The sequence below is a fragment of the Triticum dicoccoides genome, chromosome 6A (assembly GCF_002162155.2).
Source record: "Triticum dicoccoides isolate Atlit2015 ecotype Zavitan chromosome 6A, WEW_v2.0, whole genome shotgun sequence".
NCBI lineage: Eukaryota > Viridiplantae > Streptophyta > Magnoliopsida > Poales > Poaceae > Triticum > Triticum dicoccoides.
In genome coordinates, this window is record NC_041390.1 from 611,829,387 (window position 1) to 611,835,349 (window position 5,963).

The window sequence follows — 5,963 nt, forward strand, 5'->3', positions numbered from 1 at the left end:
AGGGGAAGTGGTCCTCCTATTTCGGTTCGGGATGGCGAGGAGACAAGGAAGGAAGACGGGGTTCCGTTCCGCCGATGCGATGTCTGTCGGCTTTTTTTCCCCTCTCGATCCAGTCGGGCCGATGCAGTGCAGCCAGAGAGCCAGAGCAGCCAGCGCTCCTCTCTCCCTCTGCAGGGTGGGGCCGCCAGCGTTTAGCCGTGATATTTGTTTCTGGGATCTGGTTTGTGCATGGTGGCGTAGGATCGAGCGGTCTTTTTACCGCGCTCGCTCGTTTCGTATGAGAACGATTGCGAGCCAGGTAAGCAGCGCGCGCGCCATTCATCGATGATGGCCTAGTCAATGATGAGAGCAAAATTACCGGCTCGTCTTTGTGCTAAGCGTGCTTCTGTGTTGGTGGTTACCGAAAGCTGGCTAGATGATCAGCAGCCTCCTCGTGGACTGCCCCCAGAAATGCTTTCGTTGAATAAAGCTCTCAAATGTTGCCATAAAAATAATTTGATGGCCTACTCAATGATCATCGGCTCGGGCTCTTGAAAGGTGGTTCGTAGGACTAAGATGTCGTGTGTGTTTTCATATGGGCGAATGCGTGCACGCGTATGTTAATGCTTATTATGTTTGTACCGTGTTTCTAAAAAAACAATAATCCAACATCTTCATATGCGTGATCCCTTTCCTTTCATTCCGGTTAGCTTCTAGTCTTGTTATGGCACGAAACCTAAACGGTGTTTTCGGCATTCCAGACCCATAATAAATCGAGCAACAGATGATTGTGAGGCAGCTCATGATTTAGCTTCCTCTTAGACTAGACCTAGACGAAGACGAGACACTGTCCATCCAATTTCATCTTCATCATGGGCATCGACCACCCGCGTGGTCGCCCTAACTTCCACTCTGCTGCTTCCATCCTCTACTCCTAGATGAGTGTGCTTTAAGCATGAGAAACAAATATGTGGAGCTAGGGTCAAGGTCAAAACGATGTGAACTGGTTAGTTCTGATTCTTCTGTAACCAGATCCAGTCCGGTTCTAGGATAGGGCTAGTCCGAGGAGAAAATAAACCGAAGTGGGCTGCCTCACTGCCAGGGTTGCCCCGGTGGTGGGACCGAGTTGTCTAAACGTCGTGGTAGATTTGGGTCCAGGCCGAAATGGGAAGCCTTTTGGATGGTCTTTTCGGCTCAAACTGTCTGGCCCAGACATACGAGGGAGAAGTACGGGAGCATCTTTACTATCTCTGCTTTATTTAATAGGGCGATCGTGTGCCATGTAATTTGCGTACCTTTCATGGTTGATGTTTTCGTTCATAATGCATGATGATAATTCAGTAATGCCAGGTGCTTTACTCGTGTGTGACTCTAGGAGAATATAAATGCATATGTTTCGTCCTTCCACGATAGATCCTTCTTTGTCTTGTCGGTCTTGTACAGCTTCTGGTCTTGTTATGCCACAGGACCAAAATCTTATCGATTAGGATGTTTATAGTGTGGTTTTGACACAAATAATTTGCATGCTTCCTCAAGTGGAGTCCGGTTAGGTTTTAGTCTAGGTCCAGTCGAAAGGGAAAATAGACCGGAGTGAACCGCCTCACTACCACAGGTTGCGTCACTGGTATGTCCAAGTTGTCGTAAACGCGGTGGAAGATTTTGGTCCATTGAAAACCCAATAGTTGGATTTTATGTAATGAAATTGCCTTCCATTGTGTTTTTGTGAAACCCTAATACCCATAGTTGTTGTTTTATGATATTTGCTCAAACTATTGTGAGTACATAAATGTGTACAGTTTTAAATCAAGCTATTTTTTTCTAGCTTTAACTTCAAGATATCAACTTGAATTGTGTGTATGGGGACAATGAATACACTACTAGGAAAAGGCCTACTAATGGCGCACCTGTTTTGGCTACTAATGGCGCACTACAGATGCGCCATTAGTACCACGCCACCAGTATATTTTAGTAATGGCGCACCACAGGTGCGCCATTAGTATCTGGTATACTAATGGCGCACCATATGGAAGTGCGCCATTAGTAACAATTTTTTTAAAAAAATCGTTTTTTTCTTAATCTCAGATCACTATTTTACATATGAGATATCCAACACATATATATATATACAACAAGCATCCATATAACAATCATATCCAACACATAAGTTTCATCATATATACATACATAGCCAACACATAATTCCATCGTTACATATTACAAAAGTTTCACATTGTTCATTCAACACCGTTATCCATCAATTCACAAAAGTTTCACATTGATACAAAATAAAAACACAAATGGAAAAGAAGCACTCCATCCATGCAAGCTTCCGTGAATTAAATCAAATCTGTAAAATGATAAACAAGAAGAAGAAGAAGAAGAAGAAGAAGAAGAAGAAGAATACTAGAAAAAGAAGAACACTAGAAGGATACTAAAAGAAGAATAAGAAGAATAAGAAGAAGACTATAAGCTTATTATGTAAACTTGATCATTTCGTGCTAACATAAGTAATTTTGAAGCTAACATATAGGAAACTAAGCGTATAAGCTCTAAATTAGCATATTAGAGCCAACTTAGGTAAAATGAAGCTAATCTATGTCATTTTGGAAAAGAAGAAGAATAAGAAGAAGACTATAAGCTTATTATGTAAACTTGATCATTTTGTGCTAACATAAGTTATTTTGGAGCTAACCTATAGGAAACTAAGCATATTAGAGATAACATAGATAACTAAGTATATATATATATATATATATATATATATATATATATATATATATATATCATTTTGGAGATCTGACATACCTGACATAGTTCAGTTCTCATTGTTCTTCTCCTTCTCCTTCCTCAGCCTGATGCGCCAAGAGCGGCGAGGCGGTGGAGGCAGCTGTGGGATGTAGTCTTCTACCACAATTGCCGTGGTCATGCCGCCCAGCTGTGGAATCGCCGGCGCCACCACCGATGCGTGGTCATTGTCAGGCACCACCACCATCGCGAGGCCACCTTCAGGCAGGACGAGCACGACCATCGCTAGGTCATCCTCAGCCACCACCATCTCTTGCCCATGGTCAGCCACCACCATCTCTTGCCCTTGGTCAGCCACCACCAGCGCTAGGTCATCCTCAGCCTGATGCCCATCATCATCCTGCAGCTCCTCATCCCCACTCTGCTCCTCTTCTCCCCCACTCCAGCCCGGATCATCCTTCTTGTTGTCAGAATCGCTGCTGCTTTCGCTAAAGCCAGAATCGTTGTTGCTTTTGCTACAGCCATAATCGCTGCTGCTTTGGCTGTAGCCAGTGTCGCTGCTGCTGCTCCCATTGCCTGTCCAAATGCAACAATGACCGTTAACAATTGATGTGAGACAAAGCCAAATGTAGAGGAATAAGAAGAGGTAGAACACACTGGCATCTTCATCAGCGTAGCGCATGCGACACATAGTCGCGTTGAAAACCTTCACGATGAGCATTGTGGCGTCATCGTCGTACCTGAAGAGAAGAAAGTACCTGGTCCGCAGGTCATAGGCACTGTAGAACTTCTCCCAGCCACTGCACAGGTACATGTGGCCCTCCTCGATCACCAACTCCACGTCCCACAGCCTGCGAACCCCGCTGCCGGCCTGTCGGAGCTTCACATTATCTGGCGGATCTTCACCCAGCATCTTCATAAAAGTGTCAGGCAGCCTCTGCAATTTGGGACAAAAAGTGATGTAGCAAACAACAGAGTTATCATAATGAGATGGGTGAAGGGGAGATCTCTCGTTTTATATACCTGCCTCGTGGCTGATACTGAAGAAGAAAGTATGATACTGAAGAACTTGAAAGCATCCAACTCGTACTCCGGTGAGGCAGAGCGGCGGTGGCTGCTTCCCCCCCATGCTTATCCAATCTTGCATGCATTTAAAGTTATTCAATCAGATGCCATATTATTTATTAACATGCTGCCAAGAAGCTTGAACATGCCATTAGTAATGTCTAGCAGCATGGTAGAAAGAAAAGAAGTTAACATCTGAATGTTTCCCACGCTTATTTAATCAAACATTAGTAATGTCTAGCAGCATGGTAGGACGAATTCAGCCCTTATAGGCCGAAAAACAGCAGCAGCAACAAAAACAGAATAGCCAGTAGTGCAAGACCAGATCATTTGCACTGTCCAAATGAGCAAGACCAATTGGATTTTACCCAGTTAAAGCCACCACAAATGCACAGGTGTACCTATGCATTTGAGCAACTAAAACTAGTTAGAAAATCCAATAGCTAAGCCAATTAGAGTGCCACAAATATAGAGAGCAGCCAAGTTAAATTAATAGCCCAGAACCCTAGCATAAGTTAAATTACACACACACTTAGATAACCAACAGCACCCAAGTTAAATTACAAACACACTTAGATAGCTAACAGCACCCACAGGAGCATGTATGCAGCAAGTTCAGTGAGCAAGATAACCACCACAGAGAGCCATCACAAATGACCTAGAGCACAGCAACTGGAAACCCTAGATCAAGATATAGCTATCACAGAGAGCACCAAAATTAATTGATGCTCATCTGGAACATACAACCAGAACTAGCAGGACTACCAAAGCATCTAAAACATGAACTAGGGCTAGATCATAGAGAGAACAGAGAGAGGAAAGGAGGAGCTCACCAAGAGGGGTTGTAGCCGTAGCAGAAACTCAGCCACACCAGTGCCACGGTGTGACTACCAACACAGCCGGAGCTCTGCTGCAGAGGAGGATCGTACTGGACAACATTATCCACCATTAGCATATATTGCAGACATATACTGGACAACATTAATTTGAGTAAATATTGGATCAACAAGCAGTCATGAATCAAAAAGCAACCACGATCCGAACTCTCTCTCGGCTGGACAAATCCATGAGTAAAAAAAGTTCCACCTGTAGCATATACATGGGGATCTGAGAGAGGCTCGTACCTTGAGGAGAGAAGAGTGTGCTACGCCTCTGCCGCCGCCGTTAGCCTGCCGGAATCCCACCTAGCCCTCCGCCCCGCTGCAAGAACGCCGGCACGCAGCTCCAGATCAAGAGAGGAGGTTCCTCTGCCCCGTCCGTGACTCCCCTATGGTGCTGCAGATCGAGAGAGAGAGAGGAGAGAAGAGTAAGCCGGCGGCGAGAATCGGAAGGAACCGGGGCGGCGGAGCAGATCGAGGGAGGAAGAGACGAGGGGAGGCGGCGAACCAGGGGAGGCGGCCCTTGGAGACGGCGCGGATCGGGGAAGCGCCGCTGGCGGATCGGGCCTGACCTGCTCGATCTGCGGCTCCTCAACCTAGGGTGGGGAGAGAAGCTCGGTGGGGGAGGAGGCGAGGTCGCCGGCGGGGGTGGGGGTGGGGTCGGCGCCGATGTGGGAGCGAGCGAGGGAGGAACAGATGGAGAGGGAGTTTTGGAACAGATCGAGAGGTATATCAATGGCGCACCAGTTAGGGTGCACCATAACTAGTTTTTTTTTGTGTGTGTATATATATAATTGTTAGTAGTGGCACACCGTGGTTGTGGTGAACTAGTAATGGCGCACTTTGCCAGCATGCGCCATTAGTATGTTTGGAAAAATGAAAAAAAATGTTACTAGTGGCGCACCGTGTGTCTGGTGCGCCATTAGTGTCTTCCACACTAATGGCGCCCCAGCACATGGTGCGCCATTAGTATATAGTAGTGGCGCACCACTTATCTGGTGCGCCATTAGTGTCAATTTCATCTATAGCCCTTTTCCTAGTAGTGATATGTGTTGTTTGTGCATCGAGTGGCATAATATTCCATCGCTTCAATTGTTTCTTTGGTGCATACTACATTATTACTCTTGGTTGTGCCTCCGGTATCTACGTTGTCTGGGCTCCAGGTTGGATCTGCTGATAAGGAGGAGGCGTACACATATGGATGTTTATCCCTCATGCTAGATCATGTCTGCCGCCAATGCATGTTGTGTCGACTACTTCTAGGAATGAAGTCATCGCTGGGGGTCGTGGCTCTAG